At 43.2% G+C, this 24,447-nt stretch overlaps 1 long non-coding RNA gene and 1 pseudogene across 1 annotated transcript in view; one reads left to right on the top strand and one right to left on the bottom strand.

Moving 5' to 3' along the window:
- LOC139184217 (uncharacterized) overlaps positions 1–24,447 on the bottom strand; it is a 181,977-nt gene extending 157,530 nt beyond the window's left edge. The window contains exon 1 of the long non-coding RNA XR_011567786.1: positions 1–24,447. This exon is cut by the window's left edge and continues 40,818 nt beyond it. This is a non-coding gene — a long non-coding RNA (uncharacterized lncRNA).
- LOC139184315 (U2 spliceosomal RNA) lies at positions 17,228–17,394 on the top strand (annotated as a pseudogene).

Below are 24,447 nucleotides of genomic sequence, written 5' to 3'. Positions count from 1 at the left end.
AGTCACTCTGTCCATCCCCTCCCTGATTCTCTCTTGTGACAAAGGGATTTCTCCTACATTTACACTCCTTCCCATGAGCAACAGGCCCAGCCCAGCCCATCCAAGCTTTAGATGGGCCAGTGGAAACCTGACCCTAAGAAAAATGTTCAGAGACATCCTGGGATCAAGAACCCATAGGACTTTTAAGTGAAAGAGGAATTTGAGGTTAGGAGCCCAGTAGCTGCCAATTCAAAACAGCCATGGCCACAAATTCTGGTTCTGCTCTTCTCTCTCTAGAACCATCTAAGAATGAGATGGAGAGATTCCAGAAGTGGTGAGTTCCCCTTGCCTGGACACACTCAAGCCTGCATAGTCCAGCAAGGAGCTAACTGACAGCGATGTTTTTAAATAGTTCTAGGCATCAGAGAGTCAAGACCCAGCTGAGGACAGCTTCAGTGAAGCAACACAGCAAGGCCTTCACAGAATCTTTTAAACTCCAGGCCAAGGAAAGGGGAAGCCAGAAACTAAGCCTGGAAGAGCAACCAGGAAGCATAGAAATCTGCTCTGATGGTCTCAGCACAGAGAGCCTTTCTCTCTGCCCAGCTGACCCTGGAAAGGACTGTATTTTTGGCTGGCCCCATCCTTTGTCTCCTGACCAAACTGGCAGGCTACCAAGCATGAGGTGTTTGTCAGAGAGCAGCTTCTAGAAGCTAAATAATAATAGTAATAATAAATACTAAGTTTGTTCCTCTAAGCTAGGAAAGTGTCAGAATTACTAAAACTGAGTGAGTCTGAGTGAGCCAAGGAGTTGGGACCCCTGGGCCTGCAACCTGTAGATCCATGATCTGAGTCCCCACCCCTGTCCTGTGCTGCAGGAGTGATGATCCAACAGCTTGGGGTCGAGGAGTCCCCTTCAGATTTCTTCCCCAAGAAGACTGGAAGGAGCAGAGGGAATAAGAGCACCTTAAGAAAGAGATAAAAGCCAGACTCAGAGCCAGGGGAGGTGGTCTCAGGTTTATGCCTCCAGGCCACCTTCCTGTGCCTTCAAGAACACGGTGAAGAACTCACAGGTCCCCAACCCTGAGGGAGGCCAAAGGAGGTCACCCGGCACTGGCCCTGGGTCACCTTGGCACTTCCCAGACCTACTGAGAGCTTCTCTGGTGGCTCAGTGGTAGAGAATCCACCTGCAATGCAGGAGACAGAGGAGACTCACGTTCGATCCCTAGGTTGGGAAGATCCCCTGGAGGAGGACATAGCCTCCCACTCCAGTTTTCTTGCCTGGAAAATCCCATGGACAGAGGAGCCTGGTGGGCTACAGTCCATGGAATTGCAAAAGAGTTTAACACAACTTAACAACTAAATGGCAACAAACCCACTGGCCTCTCTTTCCAAGGGCAAGGTTAGATTCCAAACCCCTACATGCCCTTATAAGCCCTCCTCACACACACACACACACACACACACACACACACACACACACACACACACACGCCTGGAACTGGAGACAGAAACAGTATCAGGCCTTAGAAATAGTGCCCAGGGATCCAAGGGCAAGGTTAGATTCCAAACCCCTATATGCCCTCATAAGCCCTCCTCACACACACACACACACACACACACACACACACATGCCTGGAACTGGAGACAGAAACAGTATCAGGCCTTAGAAATAGTGCCCAGGGATCCATATAACCCTGGTTTGTCCACATGTGAACCAGGTCCTGGAGGTCGCCCAGAGTCCATCAACAGAAAGGGACGAGGAGACCAGAGGTTAGTGGCGTGGAAAGACTGACTTTTCACTACATGCCTTTTTGTAGAATGTTTCTCACATGCATATACTGCCTTTTCCAAAAACTAATTCTGCTCTCCTTTCTGGAACACACAAACAGGATCTGTTCTTTGTCCTGGCCACCTGAAGTCAGAAAACTAATTTCTAGTTCTTATCTGCCACTAATACTAAAGCAGTGTGATGTCAGCCTGGTCTAACACATCCTGCACTGTGGTTCCTCGGGCTGTAAAATGGGGGTGATAAAACCTACCCTACCTTCCTCATAGGTAATTTAGGAGTTTGATGAGGTCCAACAGTAGTAGCAGGGATAATAATTAAATGTATTGAGTGCCCATCATGGATTATCTCAACCCTGAAACAATCCTATGAGATGGCAACTAAGACAAGCCTCAATTTAAAAGAAAAGAAAGGGACTTCCTTGGTGGTCCAGTGGCTAAGACTTCTCACTCCCAGTGCAGGGGGCCTCGGTTCGATCCTTGGTCAGAGAACTAGATCCCACATGCCAACCCTTAAGATCCCACAAATCGCAATTAAAGTTCCTATGTGCAGCAACTAAAACCTGGCACAGCAAATAAATAAATAAATATTGAAAGAAAATTAAAACAAATAAAAGACAATAAAAATAAAACAGAGAGAAGTAGCCTTGCTCAAGTCATGCAATTACATGTCCAGCCTTCTGATTCCAGAGCCAACCTTTGCATCCACTAAGTGCAATGTGGCAGTTTGATATTGGCATTCATTATTCTAGATGCAGCTGCCTGTCCCAAGCAAGAGGTTTGGGTGAGTGAGTGATTAGGTTGCCTCCATATGTTTGCCCCAATATCAGAGTCTCTGCCTTTGCTTAAGACTGTTTAATGAAGAGCTAGAGTTTACAGATAGGGATATTAGGCAAATTCCAACGCAGACTCCTGGTCCTAGATGTTAGGATTTGTTTCGTGACAGAGACCAGGATTGTGGATCTGCCTCTAACAGCAAGAAGCCCCACCTGTAACTCCTGTACACATGCTTGTCTTGTTACTGCCCCAGCCCCCCTGTCACCATGGCAACAAGGCACCAGGATGCCAGTCCTCAATCGCTGTTCCTGGTTTACAGAGTCTTCCTAATTCACACTTCCTCCTTCAGTCTCCTCTTCTCCCTCCTGTGGACTTCACAGCCCTTTTCAATATCTATCAACTGGATAGTCACGTAGCTTCCTCCTTGAACACCACCAGGGACAAGCAGCTCACTACCCAGCAGTCACAAACCATTCTCAAACCACACTAACTGCTTGCAAAGTCCTCCTTCTATTGCCCTGAAATCTGTCTCCACATTTTGTCTAAGCTCTAGCTTTAGCACTGCCCTTGAGGGTCTCATATCACACCTCCCCTGACAGTCCTTCAGATAATTGAAGATGGTGCTCATACTCTGTGTGGTCTTCTCTAGGCCAGTGGTTCTCAAACTCGAGCATGCATCAGATGTAAAGATCTTGCTAAACCACAGAGTGCTGGGCCCCACCCTTAGGGTTTCTGATTCAGTAGGTCTGGGGTGGGCCGAGAAATCTACCTCTCTAAGATGCCAATGCTGCTGACACTGCTGCTGCTTGGGAATTACACTTTAAGAACCACTGCTCTGAATGAACACCCTTGTACCTTTGAAAGCGCCTTCTCTGTGAGATTCCCAGACTTCTTTACCATTCTAGTCTGTCTCTCTTTGGGACCTGCTCTGGTTTGCCAGTATGGTGCCCAGAGCTAGACACAGAATCTTAAGTAGATGTTTTTGGGTTTCAAGGAACAAAGATTCCCTCAGGTCACCTCAAGCAAGAGGAGGTGTTTATAGCAGACTTCAGAAAAACAAGAACCTCAAGTTTCTGGCCAGCCTGACTGGACACCAGGCTGATGAGGCCTCTTGGGAAAAATAGAAATGGCAACACAGCTGGATCTCCAGACAGGGGACAGGAGACCTTGTTAATCCCTTAGCAGCAGGGTGACATTTACCTTCAGAGCTCTGCCTCTTCTTCCACCACTTTTGCTGCCACCAGCCAATTCCTTATCCCCCTCCTCTTGTAGATTTTCTCTACTTCAGAGCTTCTGCTTCCTCGTTCTTGCTTCTGTTTTCTTATGTTTCTTATGTCCCCGCCTTGGCCTCTACAATAGCTCCCTGGCCTGCTGCCAACCTCCTGACATGATCCTTTTTTCCCCAGTTCAGACTTCCAGAAGAATCAAAGTGAGGGAACTTGTTCTGGTTTGGATAAAGCTCTTTAACCAGCCTATGGATTGGCAGACCTTGAGTCTATATCCAATCCATTGTGGCTAGTAAAAGGCTGGATTACATGATTTAAGCATAATGATTGTCCTTGGAAGGAGACAATGGGAGGAAGCCTGCAGTCCATTGGCTACCAACAGGTTTCTTCTTGCATGCCAACTCCATTCAAAATATACTGGCTGGGGACTTCCCTGGTGGTGCAGTGGCTGGGACTCCATGCTCCCAACACTGAGGGCCTGGGTTTTGTCCCTGGTCCAAGAGCTAGATCCTACATGCTACAACTAAGACCCAGTGTAGCCAAATAAATAAAAGTAAATATTAAAAACATATATATATTGGCTGGACTTTCATGGCAGTCCAGTGGTTAAGTCTCTGCCTTTCAATGCAGGGGGAGCAGGTTATACCCCTAGTCAGGAACTAGGGTCCCGCGTGCCATGGGGTGCAGCCAAAAATTAAAAATAATAATAATAAAAATATTGACCACCTTAAAGACCTGTTGAGAAGGATTCAGAGGTTACCTCTAAATGCAGTGGAATATGATGAATTAGAGTTATATGCTGAGGCATGCAAACACGAAGCCTCAGCCTGTATGCCAGTTACTCATCATCCTCATATTATAGCATGTGATATGAAAGAAATGAAACTGTTAGTCATTCAGTCATGTCTAACTCCTTGTGACCCCATGGATGTAGCCTGCCAGGCTCCTCTATCCATGGGATTTCTCAGGCAAGAATACTGGACTGGGTAACCATTTCCTCCTCCACAGGATCTTCCCGACTCAGGAATCGAACCCAGGTTTCCTGCATTGCAGGAAGATTCTTTACCGGCTGAGCCACCAGGGAAGCTCCTGTGATCTGAGAAGGCAAACTAAGTGGATGCATCACTTTCCTCATCCTGAGTTTACAAGGACTTTGGAAGGACTAAGATTTCATTTACCTAATTAGACAGCTGGATCATACTGCTGCTGCTGCTGCTAAGTCGCTTCAGTTGTGTCCAACTCTATGCAACCCCATAGATGGCAGCCCACCAGGGTCCCTGGTCCTTGGGATTTTCCAGGCAAGAACACTGGAGTGGGTTGCCATTTCCTTCTCCAATGCATGAAAGTGAAAATTGAAAGTGAAGTTGCTCAGTCACAGCTTCACAATGAGCTTCAGCCACATAAAACCTAAGCCTTTTTCATATCTGCTATTAAATCTCACTTCTCCCATTCTGTATTATGCAAATAAAGAAAAGGAACCAAACAGTTGAATTTTACACATTCCCCTAATAAAGTTCATCTTGCTTAATTTAGCCTATCACTCCAGCCTACTAAAATCATCTTACTGTGTTTTTTTGTTTTCTTGGCCTATTTGATAAATCGCTCATATTGTATGTATCTGCAGGACTCTGTCCATGAAATGAAGGTTAATTGTTTACATTAACTCCTTTAACAAGAGTGACACAAACATGAATTTAGATTATTTGTTTTCATGGACCTACTTTGTGCCACTTGGGATACAGTTGCTCAATAATTTCAAGAAATTATTTTGGGCTAACAAATCCTTTGCATCTTTGTCCATTGTGTGTTCAGTGAAAATAAAGACAATTACATTAGTTCATGGAAGTGGCTTCTTTCATAGAATAATTGCTGTTACTCACTGAGTATCAGTCTAGGTCATGGGTTATCTAATACATTATTTCTAACCCTTGCAATAACTTTAAGAGGTAGGTTTTACTATCCCTGTGTGGGAGGGTGAGGCAATGGAGATATAAAGCACTGAATTATTTTCCAAGATCACACAGCTAGGGCATGGTAGGGCTGAATCCCAGTCCCAATCTGCCTGACCCCAAATCCTGTGTCCCTTCACAGGGCCACATGCCTTCTCCCTGTGCGTGCCTTTCTGAAAGACAGCAACCTTTGCTGGAAATGACAGAAGGCAGAGATCAGGCAGAGATGAACATAAAATAGCTACCCATGGATCACATTTTTTTAAAGTACCACTTTTTCAGGTCTTTAAAATATGATCTAGCCATGCTTCAGAATATTACACAATTGCTGAAAAGAATGAGGTAGATCTACATTTTTCATATAAAAGAATTTAAGATGTCCTGTTAAGTATGTCTATTCAAGATCCTATTTTTTATACATCATATTAACATAGTTTATATACAGACTTTATTTTCTTGGGGCTCTTAAAATCACTGCGGTCGGTGACTACAGTCATGAAATTAAAAGACGGTTGCTCCTTAGAAGAAAAGCTATGACAAAGAGTATTAACAAGCAGAAACATCACCTTGCCCGCAGAGGTTCATAGAGTCAAAGCTATGGTTTTTCCAGTAGTCATGTACAGATGTGAGAGTTGGACCACAGAGAAGGCTGAGTGCTGAAGCACTGAACTGATGCTTTCAAACTGTGGTTCTGGAAAAGACTCAGAAGACTGCCCAATGGACTCATGAGTCCGTTGGGCAGCAAAAAGATCAAACCAGTCCATCCTAAAGGAAATCAACCCTGAATATTCATTGGAAGGACTGATGCTGAAGCTGAAGCTCCAATACTTTGGCCACCTGATTCAAGGAACTGACTCATTGGAAAAGACCCTGATGCTGGGAAAGACTGAGGGCAGGAGGAAAAGGGGGTGACAGAGGATGAGATGGTTGGATGACAGCACTCAATGGACATGAGTTTGAGCGAACTCCAGGAGATACTGAAGGACAGTGAAGCCTGGCATGCTGCAGTCCGTGGGGTTGCAAAGAGTCAGACACGACCGAGCAACTGAACAACAATGACAATTAATATAGTAGGTAGGAGGTAGAGAATTATAGGTGGCTTCCAGCTTCTTTAATTTTGCCTTCCAGTTTTATTGGCATATAGCACTATATAAGTTTAAGGTATACAGCATAAACATTCAACTTACATACATCATGAAATGATGACAATGAGTTTAGTGAATACCCATCTCATATAGAAACAAAACAAAAAATACTTTTCCCTTGTGATGAGAACTCAGGATTAACTCCAGTTTCTATTTTTAACATTTCTGTTTTGACTGAAGTTTTACATCTATGTACAGTAAACCCCCTACATATGAACCTACATATTGCAACCTTCAAGTTGCAAACTTTCAAAGGTGTGAACATGTGTTCCATCAACGTCAGGCATGAGTGACATTGCAGCTTGCCCTCTGTCTCCTATTGCTGACCATGCTTCAGCTCTACCATCTCCCACCCCCGCTGCCTCCTCCAGTCAAGTAACTCTTCTTGCCTGTTCACTTGAGGCCAGCTCCTGTATGCCAACTGTTTTACTGTACTACTGAACTTTTCAACTGTACTGTAAGATTTAAAATGCTTTCCTTATTTTTTGTGCTTGTTTTTATGTATTATTTGTGTGAAAAGCATCAATATTATAAATATATTACAGTACAGGACTATTTAGCCAATTGTGTTAGTTGGGTGCCTAGACTAACTTTGTTGGACTTATGAGCAAATTGGACTTATGTTCTCAGAACAGAACTTGTTCATGGGTAGGCAGATCTGAGCTGCCTGTGTCTGTGGTGTCAACCATCAGAAATGCATTGTCTCATATAAGACCTAAGTTAGGCTAGGACTTGGGTCAGAGAATCCTGTGGTTACCTGAATTATGACATTCTAGAGCATCTTTGCACTCTCCACCCTCTGCATGAGCTCCTTTCACATCACCTGGTGCCACAGCTGCCATTGTGATACTATCCGGTAAAAAAGAGGCAACTATTTCTTTCTGTGTGACTCTTTTTTAGCAATAAGAACCTATTCAAGAACTATCCATAGCAGACTTCTCACATCCTATTAGGCCTGCATTCCATGTCCCTGCTAACCCAATCACTGGTAAAGGGGACAAAGTTATTCAGCCTGGAATAGGCAAACAATTTTTCCCTAAGACTGGAGAGGCCCATGACTTGCCTAGTCTCTGAACAATACTGGGGTTCTATTAACAAGGAAAAAGAGTGAGAAAAGCTCATAAAAACATAATCAATTGTGTCACAGCTGTTCCCTAAATTAATTATGATACCATGCTCCTCTTGTGAATATTCTCACCCAGTCATTCTATGTCCCTCCCTGAAGCTATGGCTTTGCAGAAGTACATGTGTTTCTGAGCCACAAATACTAGGTTTAAGGACTATTTGCATTGTTATAGTACTAGCTAAAGTGCTACTGATTTTGTTACTGTTACTTATGCTGAGAGGGATACTCATAAACCTATGATACTCATAAACCTATGGGAAATGTCACTGTAAAGATGGTTGAAACACACTGATTAAAATCCACTGAAGATCTAAAACCTTGGTCTAGGTTGATTTCAGAAACAGAATTCTGAAAGCAAGCAAGTAAATGATTTTTAGTAGTGGTAATATCTGGCTCAATTTAGCAGGATATACAGTATTTGACAAGAAGTATTAAACTGAATAGCTTTTAGAGGAAAAATTTAAAAACAGATCAGTCTTGAATGTTTGAAGATACAGCTTTCTACAACCCCAGGGTTCAATGAGCTCTTCTACCCTTCTGAAAACTTAGAAGAAGGTACCTCCCTGCATTGTTCAACCTTTTGTGCATTTGGAAAAGTCACCAAGACAAAAGTCTCAAGCCCTGTGTTACAAAAGTGCAGAATCTCTGACATGGAATCAATGACATTTCTAGAAGGCAAGGTAGCTAAGCATGGCCGACAGGGAGAGAGAAGGAGCAAGAGATATCCCAGCCCCATCAAAGCTGGACCTTCCATCTCCTGACACAACAAGATTAAAAACAAAAATAAATAAATGGGACCTAACACCACCCTTATGGCAGAAAGTGAAGAGGAACTAAAAAGCCTCTTGATGAAAGTGAAAGAGGAGAGTGAAAAAGTTGGCTTAAAGCTCAACATTCAGAAAACGAAGATCATGGCATCTGGTCCCATCACTTCATGGGAAATAGATGGGGAAATAGTGGAAACAGTGTCAGACTTTATTTTTGGGGGCTCCAAAATCACTGCAGATGGTGATTGCATCCAGGAAATTAAAAGACGCTTACTCCATGGAAGGAAAGTTATGACCAACCTAGGTATCATATTCAAAAGTAGAGACATTATTTTGCCAACAAAGGTCCATCTAGTCAAGGCTATGGTTTTTCCAGTGGTCATGTATGGATGTGACAGTTGGACTGTGAAGAAAGCTGAGCACAGAGGAATTGATGCTTTTGAACTGTGGTGTTGGAGAAGACTCTTGAGAGTCCCTTGGACTGCAAGGAGGTCCAACCAGTCCATTCTAAAGAAGATCAGTCCTGGGTGTTCTTTGGAAGGACTGATGCTAAAGCTGAGACTCCAATACTTTGGCCACCTCATGCGAAGAGTTGACTCATTGGAAAAGACTCTGATGCTGGGAGGGATTGGGGGCAGGAGAAGAAGGGGATGACAGAGGATGAGACGGCTGGATGGCATCACCAACTCGATGGACGTGAGTTTAAGTGAACTCCGGGAGTTGGTGATGGACAGGGAGGCCTGGTGTGCTGCAATTCATGGGGTCGCAAACAGTCAGACACAACTGAGTGACTGAACTGAACTGAACTGAATCAAATCTGCAAGCTTTTGCACAGCAAAGGAAGCCTTAAACAAAATGAAAAGACAGCCTACCAAAAGGAAAAAATCCTTGCCAACAATCCAACCAACAAGGGCTTAATTTCCCAACTATATAAACAGTTCATGTAACTCAACAACAATAACAAAATAAACAGCCAACTGAACAATGGGAGAAGACCTAAACAAACATCTCTCCAAAGAAGAAACATAGTTGGCCAATGGTGGTGGTGGTGGTTTAGTCACTAAGTTGTGTCAAACTCTTCTGTGACCCCGTGTACTGTAGCCTGCCAGGCTCCTCTGTCCATGGAATACTCCAGGCAAAAATACTAGAGTGGGTTGCATTTCCTCCTCCAGGGGATCTTCCCAACCCAGCGCTCAAATTTGCATCCTCTGCTCAGCAGGAGGATTCTGGGAAGCCCACAGATGGCCAATAGCCCCATGAAAAGATGTTCAACATTGCTAACTATTAGAGAAACACAAATCAAAATTATAATATGAATGATTACCATGGAGGGAAGGTAGGGTGAAATGAACTGGGAGACTGGGACTGACATATATACACTATTATGTATAAATAGGTAACTAATGAGAACCTACTGTGTAGCACAGGGAACTCTAGGCAATTCTCTGTGGTAACCAAATGGGAAAGGAATCTGAAAAAGAGTGGATATATGTATACATATAGGGACCTAACAGAAGCAGAAGATATTAAGAAGAGGTGGCAAGAATACACAGAAGAACTATACAAAAAAGATCTTCACAACCCAGATAATCACGATGGTGTGATCACTAACCTAGAGCCAGACATTCTGGAATGCAAAGTCAAGTGGGCCTTAGGAAGCATCATTACGAACAAAGCTAGTGGAGATGGTGGAATTCCAGTCAAGCTATTTCAAATCCTGAAAGATGATGTTGTGAAAGTGCTGCACTCAATAAGCCAGCAAATTTGGAAAACTCAGCAGTGGCCACAGGACTGGAAAAGGTCAGTTTTCATTCCAATCCCAAAGAAAGGCAATGCCAAAGAATGCTCAAACTACCGCACAATTGCACTCATCTCACACGCTAGCAAAGTAATGCTCAAAATTCTCCAAGCCAGGCTTCAACAACATGTGAACCATGAACTTCCAAATGATCAAGCTGGTTTTAGAAAATTCAGAGGAACCAGAGATCAAATTGCCAACATCCCCTGGATCATTGAAAAAGCAAGAGAGTTCCAAAAAAATATCTACTTCTTCTTTATTGACTATGCCAAAGCCTTTGATTGTGTGGACCACAACAAATTCTGGAAAATTCTGAAAGAGATGGGAATACCAGACCACCTGACCTGCCTCTTGAGAAACCTGTATGCAGGTCAGGAAGCAACAGTTAGAACTGGACATGGAACAACAGACTGGTTCCAAATAGGGAAAGGAGTACGTCAAGGTTGTATACTATCACCCTGCTTATTTAACTTATATGCAGAGTACATCATGAGAAATGCTGGGGCTGATGAAGCACAAACTAGAATCAAGATTGCTGGGAGAAATATCAATAACCTCAGATATGCAGATGACGCCACTCTGGCAGAAAGCGAGAAGAACTAAAGAGCCTCTTGATGAAAGTAAAAGAGGAGAGTGAAAAAGTTGGCTTAAAACTTAACATTCAGAAAACTAAGATCATGGCGTCTGGTCTGATCACTTCATGGCAAACAGGTGGGGAAACAGTTGAAACAGTGGCAGACTTTATTTTCTTGGGCTCCAAAACCACTGCAGATGGTGATTGCAGCCATGAAATTAAAAGATGCTTGCTCCTGGGAAGAAAAGTTGTGACCAACCTAGACAGCATATTAAAAAGCAGAGACATTACTTTGCCAACAAAGGTCCATCTAATCAAAGCTATGGTTTTTCCAGTAGTCATATATGGATGTGAGAGTTGGACTATAAAGAAAGCTGAACACCGAAGCATTGATGCTTTTGAACTGTGGTGTTGGTGAAGACTTTTGAGAGTCCCTTGAACTGCAAGATCCAACCAGTCAATCCTAAGGGAAATCAGTCCTGAATATTCATTGGAAGGACTGATGCAGAAGCTGAAACTCCAATACTTTGGCCACCTGATGCTAAGAACTGACTCATTTGAAAAGACCCTGATGCTGGGAAAGACTGAAGGAAGGAGGAGAAGGGAACAACAGAGGATGAGATGATTGGATGGCATCACTGACTAGATGGACATGAGTTTGAGTAAACTCCGGGAGTTGGCGATGGACAGGGAGGCCTGGCCTGCTGCAGTCCATGGGGTCACAAAGAGTCGGACACGACTGAGTGACTGAACTCAACTAATAGCAGGAAACTAGCATAACATTGTATTGCAAACTATATTCCAATAAGAATTAATTTTTTAAAACCTACAATGAGACACCACCTCACACTAGTCAGAATGGCCGTCATTAAAAAGTCAACAGATAACAAATGCTGGAGAGGGTATGGGAAAAAGGGAACCCTCCTATATTGTTGGTGGGAATGTAAGCTGGTGCATTCACTGTGGAAAATAGTATAGAGATTCCTCAGAAAACTAAAAAGAGAATTACCATATGATCCAGCAATCCTACTCCTAGATATATATCCAGACAAAACTTTAATTCAAAAAGATGCATGCACCCCTATATTCATAGAAGCACTGTTCACAGTAGCCAAGATATGGAATGTCCATAGACAGATGAATAGAACCAGAAGTTATGGTATAGGAATTGGTGCTGGTGTGGATAGGAATCTGCCTGTCAACACAGGGGACATGGGTTTGATCCCTGGTTCAGGAACTAAGCCCATGCACCACAATTGCTAAGCCTATGCTCTATAGCCCAACAGCCGCAGCTACCAAGCCCTTGTGCTGGAAGCCTGCTTGCCTAAAGCCTGTGCTCCACAAGAGAAGCCACCACAATGAGAACCCCGCACATTGCAACAAAGAGTAGCCCCTGCTTGCCACAACTAGAGAAAGCCCACACGAACAATGAAGGCCTGGCACAGCCAAATATAAATAAATAAACGAACATGCAAAACAATCATTTAAAATATAAAGAAGAGATAGTACATATATAATGGAATACTATTCAGCCATAAAAAGGACAAAATAATGCCATTTGTAGCAACATGGATGCAACAACAGATTATCATACTAAGTGAAATAAGTCAGAAAGAGAAAGACAAATACTATATGATATCACTTATATGTGGAATATAAAATATGACACAAATGGGGACTTCCTTGGTGGTCCAGTGGTTAAGAGTCCATGTTTCCACTACAGGAACATGGGTTCAATCCCTGGTTGGGGAACTAAGATCCTGTGTGTCACGTGGCACAACCTCCCCCCACAAAAAAGTAAAATATGACACAAACAAACCTGTCTACAAAACAGGAACAGGATCACAAACATCAAGAACAGACTGGTGGTTGCCAAGGGGGAGGGGTTTAGGGGAGGGATGAAGCGAGAGGTTGGGCTTAGCAGATGGAAGCTTTTATACATAGAATGGATAAACACCAAGGCTTCACTGTATGACACAGAGAACTATATTCAATATCCTGTGATAAGCTGTAATGGAGAAGAATATTTTTAACAGTATATATATATATATAATGTGTACCTACATAGATATATGTTACATATAACTGAATCATTTTGCTGTACAACAGAAATTAACACACTGCAAACTAGATATACTTCAATTAAAAAATATATTGGCAAAACTAAAACAAAGTTGAACCCTGAATTCACAATTATCTTCATTTCTTCCCCTACCCATCATCGCCCTGTCCCCTAAAATGCCCTTGGCTTTGACCAGCCCCTGTGCCAGGTGCCTCTGCTTGCCCCTCCTGAGCCACTCCCTGCTGCTCTCCACCCTGCTCTGTTGTACCCCCAGGACGCCCAGATTGGAAGGATGCATCAACTGACTCCTCATCCTCTGACCTCCAGTTGAGTCTGTCACTGGTAAGTGATCAATGGGAAGGAGGAGAGAGAACTTGGGAGATTTATTCTCCAAGTTTCCTCCCAGTGGGGTCCCCAAGGGCCAGCTGCATTCTAAGGTCTCAGCTCAACTATGCAGCCTTCTCCACAGTCCTGTCTCCCCAGTTCCATTAACCCAGTCTGTCACCTGCCCTTAGAGGTCTCAGAGTGGCAATAGAGGCCCACTCTTAATAATCTGGGGTTCTGCACTGTGCCTTGTGGTTTCCCTACACTCTGTCCACACTTTTGTAAATAGTTTCTTTATGAACACTTCTTGAGTTCTCCTAATTCGAGGTGCCACCTGTTTCCTGCTGATACCTCTCTCTAATTTGATCTTGTATAGGCTGGATGCTTTTGCTTGCTGATATATCTTGTGTTCCTGACTCCCAAATCACTGCTGTGCTCGGTGGAAACAATCTCAGCCTCCAAAGTTGCAAAGAACCCACTCTACCCTCTGTAGCCAGAAGACTCCAAGCTAGTCACTTTATCTCTTTGAGCATCAGTTTCTTCATCTGCAAAATGGCAATAATAATAATAGTGGTATCCACTTATAGAGATCCCGTTAGGATCAAAAATCACAGTAGGGAGTGATGGAAAGTGTAACAAACCCACACCTCAACTAAAAGGAGATAGCAGCTCCTCAAATCTGAGTGACAGTTGTCTTATGGGAAAGCCTGCTCACAGTTATCAGTTCTTCTGATACTTTGAGCCAAAAGTCCAGATTTCTATATGAAATCTCACTTTTACTAGAATATCCATACCATGGGAACAATAACAACTATTTTATTCATTACTGTATCCCCAGTGACTGGAATAGTGCTGGGCACACAGAAGTGATCAAAAAATATTTGGTAAATAATTATCCCACTTTCTAGACATTAGTAACTAGTGAGTTACTTCGAACTGTGGGGCTGGAGAAGACTCTTGAGATTCCCTTGGACAGCAAGGAGATCAAACCAGTCAGTCTTTAGGGAAATCAACCATGAATACTCATTGGAAGGACAGGACTAGTGTTGAAGCTGAAACTCCCATATTTTGGTCATCTAATACAAACAGCTGACTCATTGGGAAAGTCCCTGATGCTGAGAAAGACTGGGGGCAGAAAGAGAAGAGGGCATCAGAGGATGAGATGGCTGGATGGCATCACCGATGCAATGGATATGAACTTGAGCAAACTACAGGAGATGGTAAGAGACAGGGAGGTCTGGCATGCTACAGTCCATGGAGTAGCAAAGAGTTGGACACGACTGGGTGGCTGAACAATGAACAACTACAACTAGTAAAGACATAATAAAACCAGGGCCATGCAAGTGACCATGAGAGTGAACGTCCCCTCAAATTTCACATTCTAAGCACCTCACTCACCTCATCCCAGCCCTAAACAAAACATTCCTGTTAATTGCTACTTTAGACTTCTGCTCTAGAAATAGCCACAATTTAATAGTTCTAGTAAATGATGGATCTTTTTTGAGCCCCCTCCTAATTAGATAAAGCCGTATTTTCAAGAAGTGGGGTCCAGCCATAGTTTTCAGCATTGCCACTATGCAGCCTCTAGCTCAGTTCACCTGTAGCCAGGCCCCTGATGAATATGCTCAGGGCTGAGACAAAAGTAATACAGCAACTTGTTTTAGCCCAAACAGCTCACAGATCCTCCTCTCCTTCTGCTGCAGCCTGAGGATATGAACCCAGTGAGCTGCAGATTTGTTACCCAGTTATAAATGCCAAGGAAGTGGCGCTCCAGCAAAAGAATGATGCGGTGGACACACCATAGACACATAATGTGTGAAAAACACTTCTATTTTAACAGCACTTTGCAGTGACACTAATATTGATGAAAATGTTAGCATGTATTAGATACTGTTATGCTCAGTGAAAGAGGAGGTTTGCAGGCTCCAGGCCACTTCTAGTCCAGCCACTTTTTAAGGTGTAAGAAAACATTCCCAGCTAATAGGCATTAGCCCCTGTGTGAAACAGGCTGGTTGGATCACATAAGACCAACACTTGACCTTGGCAAGTATCTTGTGGTGGTCACTGTAGGTTAACTGACACAACAGTCCTTACCCAATCATTCTCATCTGGTCAACTTCCTCTCCAGAGGTTAGTAAGTTTTTCCCCAGACTCTTCTCTGGTTGGCAATGATCATGTAAAACACAGTTCATGAGTGGAACTCTGCTGAGTGAAAAAGGGAGTTCTGGGAAGAAGATGTGCTTTCCTGACAAAAGGGGCAGAAGTGTTAAGTCAGAACTTCTGCCCTGAATTGAATCACATCCCAATTCAGGGCAATGTGATGTCTAGAGCAATCACACAGCCATGTTAAAACCAAGAGGCACAGGAAAAGAGGACTGGAGTGACAGCAGTCTCAATGTCACTGAGCTTCCGAACCAGTACCAATAGCTGCTTTTTCAGTTCAGTCACTCAGTCGTGTCCGACTCTTTGCAACCTCATGGACTGCAGCACGTGAGGCTTCCCTGTCTATCACCAACTCCTGGAGTTTACTCAAACACATGTCCATTGAGTCAGTGATGCCATCCAACCATTTCATCTTCTGTCGTCCCCTTCTCCTGCCTTCAGTCTTTCCCAGCTTCAGGGTCTTTTCCAATAAGTCAGTTCTTTGCATCAAGTGGCCAAAATATTGGAGTTTCAGCTTCAACATCAGACCTTCCAATGAATATTCAGGACTGATTTCCTTTAGGACTGACTGATGTGATCTCCTTGCAGTCAAAGGGACTCTCAAGATTCTACTCCAACACCACAGTTCAAAAGTGTCAATTCATTGCAGACTGAATAAATAACTATTTGTATAAGGTTCTGTAAATTGACTATGTTGTTCAGTACCAGTGAGTGCATTCTGATACTTATCTTAACCTCTCTGTGCCTCTGTGGTATCATCTGCATGACGAGAATAACAGAAATGGTAACTTTAATGAAATCTGTTCAAAGTCTTAAAACAGAACTTGGATTTACACATATGCACTATTGATACCATGTATAAAATAGATAACTAATAAGAACATGGGCTTCCCAGGTGGCACTAGTGGTAAAGAACCTGCCTGCCAATGCAGGAGACATAAGAGATACAGCATTCAATCTCTGGATGCGAAGATCCCCTGAAGGAGAGCACGGTAACCCATTCCAGTATTCTGTTCATGGAGAATCCTATGAAGAGAGGAGCCTGACGGGCTATAATCCATGGGGTCATGAAGAGTGGGACACACTGAATGACTTAGCATGCACGCGATGAGGACACACTCCTTAATGCCCTGCAGTGACCTGAATGGGAAGGAAATCCCAAAGGGAGGGGATATATGCATATGAATGGCTTACTCATTTTGCTGTACAGTAGAAACTAACACAACATTGTAAAGAAACTATACTCCAATAAAAACTACTTTAAAGAAGAAAGAACTCAGTACTTAGTAAAGCCTTAACATTAGCATTTTTGCACACTACTGATTAAGAAGTGACTAGGCTTTTTTTTTTTTAATATTAAGGTCATCACAAATAATGCCTGAATCAATGTAAGCAAAAGGCTAAAAGGAAATAAAGCAGATATGTGTGGGTGGGAGAACAGATTTGGATTTAGAAGATCCAGGTTCTAAATGTCCAATAAGAGGGGAAGATAAACAAACAAAGGCACAGCCAGTCTATGAACTACATATGCAGCCATTTAAAATGCATGAAAATCGCTTCTTGTCCTTTTGGCTAAGATCAAGTGTAGTATCTGTTCTTATCAGTTTAAAATGAATGGGAAAGATCTATAAGGAAATGAGGAAATGCTTATGACAAGATGTTAAATAACAGGAAAACAGAACTGACACACAGACATATTACATTTAAGTAACAATCCCAACTGTATTTTTTTTAAGTGAAAATGAAAAGGCATAAGCCAAAATAGACACAGACACACACTTACTCAGTCATGTCCGACTCTTGCAACCCCGTGGACTCCTCTGGCTCCCCACCAGGCTCCTCTGTCCACGGGATTTTCTAGGCAAGAATAATGGAGTGGGTTGCCATTTCCTCCTCCAGGGGATCTTCCTAACCCAGGGGTTGAACCAGCATCTCCTGTGTCTCCTGCATTGCAGGTGGATTCTTTATCAGCTAAGCCATCAGGTTAGCCCCCAAAATAGACATCTATAAGCTTATGGATAGTTTTCTGCTTTACGATTTTCTGAATTTCCCAAATTTTCAATTTAAAGAATATTTTGTTGCATAGTAAAAATTTTTTATAATTTAAATTTTTTCTCTTTCATACTTTTCTCCATTTGCAGAGTTCCTTTGCAGTAAACTTATACAATAAAATGTTAGTTTTTTAAAACAAGAAAACACACTTGTTGCCCAGAGGCAGATGGAATCCGACTACTGTTTGTAGTATGTCAAGACCCAAGGCAAAAAATACATTATGGTTTCTTAAAAGCTACCAACAACATAATTTTAATATATTTTAAAGTATAACTGTGTTGTGGAGGGTGGAATTAATCATTTACAAGGGCTCACTCCTGCTTACCAAAGACATAGGCAGGTGAATTAGGGTGAACCTCAATGTATACTAGTCTGTTTTCAGTTACACTAGAGAAACTGAGGCAGGGGTGCTCTTTCTTTATCTTCCAAGAAGCTTATATGCTTCCTATGAATTTTTTTAGAATAAAAGTTATCTTTTTATTTGAGATTTTGGATTTGTGGCCCAGCTTCACTAGTTACTAGCTACATGACACAGGAGATAGACAAGGTGTGAAGCCTTTGAAAACTGCATTCCCCATCTCTAAAATTACGGATATATCTACTTCACTGGGGAAAGCTATGGCCAGCAAATAAAATAATGTGTGTTAAAGTACTTTATAAACTGTAAAGCCCAGTACAAACTTTAGTGAAAAGAACATAGGCTCAGATTAGGCAGCCTTGATTAACAGTAAGGGACACTTACTAGTGTGTGATATTTCAGCAAGGTATATAACCTCCCTGAGCTTCAGTTTTCTCACCTAGACATACTTCTTCATCTGTGACACCTGGAGCATTGCAAACACATAATACAGGAAAGTTGTAATTTTACTGTAGCCATTTCCCAGGAATAACTGAAACAGCTCTTCTACTTGGAAGGGCTGCCTCAGGAGGTAGAAGTAGGACTGCCTTCAAAAACAGTTCCTCAAAGCACCTTAACGGCAAAGAAGAACAAAGAACAGGGCAAGGTGTTTGGTCCCTCCCACACCCCAGAGCACTTTACATCCAAGCTCTGAAATATTATTAGGAAAGAGTTCAAGATAATCTAGATGTGCAGAAATATGAAAAAGGAACTGTGGAGGTTAATGTTATATGTCAATTTGACTGGCTCACAAGGTGCCCAGATACTTGGTCAAACATTGTTCTGGGTGTATCTGTGAGGGTGATTTTAGATGAGATTAACATTGGAATTGGTGAAGGAGGTGATGGGATGAATTGGGAGATTGGGATTCACATATATATACTTGATAGTGTGGTGCTTAGCTGCTTCAACTGTCGACCAACTCTGCGACTCCACGGACTGCAGCCCATCAGACTCCTCTGTCCGTGTGATTCTCCTGGCAAGAATACTGGAGTGTGTTGCCATGCCCTCCTCCAAGGGATCTTCCTCACCAGAGATTGAACCAGAGTCTCCTGCATTGCAGGTGGATTCTTCACTGCTGAGCCACGGGGGAAGCCCCACACTATTGATACAGTGTATAAAATAGACAACTAATGAGAATCTACTGATTAGCACAGGGAACTCTACTCAGTGCTCTGCTGTACCTAAATGGGAAGGAAATAAGAAGAGTAGATATGTGTATATGTATAACTGATACACTTTGTTGTATGGCAGAAACTAACACCAGGGCTTCCCAGGTGGTGCTAGTGGTAGCCAATGCAGGAGACATGAGATGTGGGTTCAATCCCTGCGTGGGAAAGATCCCTTGGAGGAGAGCATGGCAACCCACTCCAGCATTCTTGCCTGGAGAATCCCTTGGACAGAGGAGCCTGGTGCGCTACAGTCCATAGGGTTGCCAAGAGTCAGACGCAACTAAAGCGACTTAGCATGCACCTGTGTAGAAACTGGCATCACACTGTAAGGTAACTATGTGCTCAGTTCCTCAGTCATGTCCAACTCTGTGACTCCATGGACTTTAGCCCCCCGGCTCCTCTGTTCATGGGGTCTCCCAGGCAAAAATACTGGAATGGCTTGCCATTAAAATAAAATAAAAAAAAAAATGGAATTGGTGGACTGAGTAAAGTAGATTGCCTTCCCTGGTGTGGGTGGGTCTTATCCAATCAGTTGATGGCCTACATAGACAAAAACCTGAACTCTTGGGATTAAGATGGAATACCTCCTATCTGATTGCTGAGCTGGGACTATTTTGCCCCTGCTTTTGAACTCAAACTGAAACATCAGTTCTTTCTGAGCCTTAAGCCTGTTGGCCTTTAGACTGGAATACCACCTGGTCCCTCTGATTCTCAGGTCTTGAAACTCAGACTGAAACTTCACCATTAGCTCTCCTGGGTCTCCAGCTTGCTGCCTAACCCCACCAAGTGGGACTCCATAATCATGTGAGCTAATTCCCTATAATAAATCTCCATGTATATATAATCCTATTGGTTCTTGTTTCTCTGCAGCACCCTAATATAGGAATCTTCACCTTAACTAACAGAGGTTTGACAGCTTGGAGGACTCAAGAAACTACTGTGTCCCTAAATCACCAAGTCTCAGTAGCCTCGTCATATGGATAGATAGCAACTACTCAGTATGTGTCCAGCTGCCCACTGTGTCCCATCAATGCAAGCTGATAAATCATGGCCTTTCCCTTTTATCTGAGGATGGCAAATCAATACTTCCATTAGTATTATTACTCCCAAAGCACCTCTCCAAGAGTATCTGACATGTCCTCTCCCAAGCAGAGCCAGAAGGATGATGAATCTGCCTCTGAGATCCCATTGATCACAGCAGGAAGGGAGAGGATGAGAAGGAGAGGAAAAAAATGCAAGGAAGGGGTACAGGGGAAATAAAGAGTCTGAAAAGGTCAAAAAACACTGCTTAAAGTGTTAAGGGTGGACCCTGAATTTACACTTTGAACAAGTTCTCAGGTGATACTGATGTTACTTGTCCAGGAAACTCACTTGAAAACTACTGGTTTACACAATGGATGGATTCTTAGAAAGTAACATATATACACTGAGAATTCTTTTTCTTCTTATTTGGACAAGAAGGTATAAGTAAAGAGAGAAAAATCGCCTGCTACCTCACCAGCCACGACCCACTGGATTCCATAGAGACACACACACCCACACATGTACACTTCCCTCTTGAAAAAAAAAATCACACTATACATTTTTCTACACTCACCTCCTTCACTGAACACATCAGGAACCTCCCTCCATATAACTTCTACTAAATGCATAGAACGAGCATTTGTCTAGATTGATCACAATTGTGTGTGAAATCATCTTCAGTAACTTTATTGTTTTAATTAAACATGTTCAGTGTAAGAATCAAACACTAGAGGAAAATACAAAGAAAGGAAAACCCATCTTAATTCCCACCACTCCAGAGATAATCCTTGTTGATAAATTGATGTATATTTTCAATGCACATATTCCTTTATGCATTTATTTTATATAAATTGAATCATATAATCCATGCTATTTTGTAACCTGCTTTTTCCACTTACAGAAAATAAGTTTTGATACAGCAAATACAATCTCAAAAATCCTTGGGAAATATATTACACACTGGAATCACCTCTGAATTTTAAAAAAGTCCTCTTATGAAAAGAAACATTCTTCATAAAGTAAATTTTTGCCTACTCCTCATAAATCTACTTCATCATTGTTTAAAGTGTGTATGTGTGTGTGTGTGTGTGAATTCCATATTTCATTTACCAGGTCTGCTTTAGGAAGAGTTCACCTGCATTAAGGATTAGCCTTTTGCAGTAAGTCAGAATCCATAGTGTAAGTCCCTGTTCACAACACGATGGTCAGAAACTCTGAGCATCTAAAGTTTCTGGAGTAAATTCTGGATTTTCTCTAGTATCTAGGACTAAAGACACTGATCTCTGATCTCATTTGAGTTTCACCAGTGTTCTGGTTCTAAAATGAGTCACTGGCTAAAGGTCTAGTAAGCAAAAGGCGGAAGTGGGCAGACTGGGGGTGGGGCCTTGATACCATCGATATAGCTCAGAGAGCACACCCATGTCCCAACACCCATGCAGGGGGGCCTTCACAAGAACCAAGCATTCCTTTGCATCACATAACATCACTACACTTTTTTATTTGACATCTTTTGGTTAATTTGTCCTCAGTTTCCAGATAACCCTTGATGTGAGATTCATTGAGATCATGCACAAAATGCACTGAGCCCAGTGCCCAGCATGTAGCAGGCACTCAGTAAGCATCAGTGTCACTGAAAAGGGTCTCCCACTTTGGGCCTGCCTTCCCTCACTGGGCCAGACCACACCTGCATTCTGCAGACATTAAGGGATGGACAATTTAGGACACCAAGACCCTTAAAGATGAGTTTCCAAAGGATGGGAATGCCCAGTTCCCCATCAAATCTAAAGCCTAACAAAGCCCAGATGTTACTCACACAGAATGCGGCTCTCTGCCTAAAGAGCGAAATCACCACCATCACAGCAAACATGACCTTCAGAGCAGACCTAGCTGACCTAGGACATAGGAGGACAACACACAGCTTCACCCATAGCATAAAGCTGGCCATACTGGCAAAGGGATCAGATCAGATCAGATCAGTCGCTCAGTTGTGTCAAACTCTTTGCGACCCCATGAATCGCAGCACGCCAGGCCTCCCTGTCCATCACCAACTCCCGGAGTTCACTGAGACTCACGTCCGTTGAGTCAGCGATGCCATCCAGCCATCTCATCTTCTGTCGTCCTCTTCTCCTCCTGCCCCCAATCCCTCCCAGCATCAGAGTCTTTTCCAATGAGTCAACTCTTCGCATGAGGTGGCCAAAGTACTGGAGTTTCAGCTTTAGCATCATTCCTTCCAAAGGGAGGGAGCCTTCAAAACCCTCATATTCCTTTGCCCCGGAAGAAACTGGGCACCATAGTAAGGTCTAATCACATCCTCCTTTTTCCTAGTTTGTAATACAAAAACACAATGTAGCCCTAATGTATTTATAGAAGGCAAGGAAATAAAGATTCAAATAAAGGGAGAGGGGGACCACAAGAGGGATGTATCCATGTGTCTCATTCTAAAAAGGGATCAATTAGCTCAGCAGTCCATGCTAAATACTACTTGTCACATTCTGTTAATTCCATCTGATGCCATGCAGAGGGGAAAAAATCATTGCATGGATGTGCCAGGCATCTCAAGCTTCATTAAAGCAATTTTTCCCAGGAGTCTCCTATAACAGCATGGAAAGCACTTAGTACAGTACCTGGAATGTCATAAGTAATCAATAAATATAAACTAGTAAAAGCAGCAGCAGCAAGAATGACTTGCCTAGAGCATCCACTTAGCTAGTTGGAACACTGCTCAGCTAGAATCCAAGTCTTCTCACAGTTAAATGAGAGCTCCTCCCGTGAACCCTCCCTCACTATTCCTTCAGAGCCTGAGACTTGGCCCTTATGTCTCCAGTCTTCCAAGTTCTCCAGCCGACCTTGGATTTGTTCTCTCCAACATCTCTCGAATCTAGGATGATAGAGATATCCCAGCTAAAGAACTAAACTTCACAGGTCTGACACTGACACAACCTATGGAATTCAGTTCTCAAAGCTGAGGATACACATGGGCTTTCCAGAGTCTGGCACAAAGACCCCTCATCACGGTCCGGGTCCATCCCAACCCTGTAAGACACAAAAGAGAAAAGTCAGGTCAACCCAGAGCTGCCGCTTCCCTAGACCACGTCTAGTTCTGGCACTTGTGAGTCCTAACCACCTGGGGGATGTGCTTCACAGACAGTATTAGTCATTCAGTTGTGCCTGATTCTGTGACCCCATGGACTATAGCCTGCCAGGCTCCTCTGTCCATGAAATTCTCCAGCCAAGAATACTGGACTGGGTAGCCATTCACTTCTCCAGGGGATCTTCCCAACTCAGGGACTGAACCCGGGCCTCCTGTATTGCAGACAGATTCTTTACCATCTGAGTACCAGGGAAGCCCACTTCTCAGACATGCATATCATTAAACATGGTAGCTGGGCTTTCCTGCCTTCTGGTCCTCCCACACGCTCTTCCCCTGCCTGGAAAACTCTTCCCTTTCTCCACCAATTCATCCTCAGGTTCTCACCTTCAATGTCACTGCCTCAGAGAGACCATCTCTGGCAGAAACTGCTAATTGTTTACCCTACATCTCTTCTCCCCTCCTTCTGAATAATAGGATCTCCAAGGTTATAACAGAGCCCCTAAGGGCACATGACATCTGGCATATGACTTCCTTTCCCAGCCTCACGTGGTTAAGCCTTGGATAAGAGCAGAAATGAAGAGCGTTCCAGGGCCCCCTCCGTCTCTTAGTGTTGGACTATAGACAGGGTGGAGAATCACCATGGACCATGCAGATGAGGACAGCGTCCCTCTCTGGGGAAAGGCAGGGAACACACCAGGAGATCCCTGAAACTGTGGGCTTCCGTACAAGGCCCAGACTGCTTACACCTCTGCTACTGTATGAATGAGAATTCAACATCTACCTTGCTTGCTAAGTCGCTTCAGTCGAGTCTGAGTCTTTGCAACCACATGGACTGTAGCCCACCAGGCCCCTCTGCCCATGGGATTTTCCAGGCACGAATTCAGGAGTGGGTTGCCATTTCCTCCCTCATGGGATCTTCCCAACCCAAGGATCAAACTTGTGTCTCTTTCTTTTTTTTTTTTATTTTTAAACTTTACAATATTGTATTAGTTTTGCCAAATATCGAAATGAATCCACCACAGGTATACATGTGTTCC

This window comes from Bos indicus, chromosome 7, assembly GCF_029378745.1.
Source record: "Bos indicus isolate NIAB-ARS_2022 breed Sahiwal x Tharparkar chromosome 7, NIAB-ARS_B.indTharparkar_mat_pri_1.0, whole genome shotgun sequence".
NCBI lineage: Eukaryota > Metazoa > Chordata > Mammalia > Artiodactyla > Bovidae > Bos > Bos indicus.
Note: the sequence above shows the minus strand (reverse complement) of the source record. Positions and strands in the feature narration are given on the sequence as shown.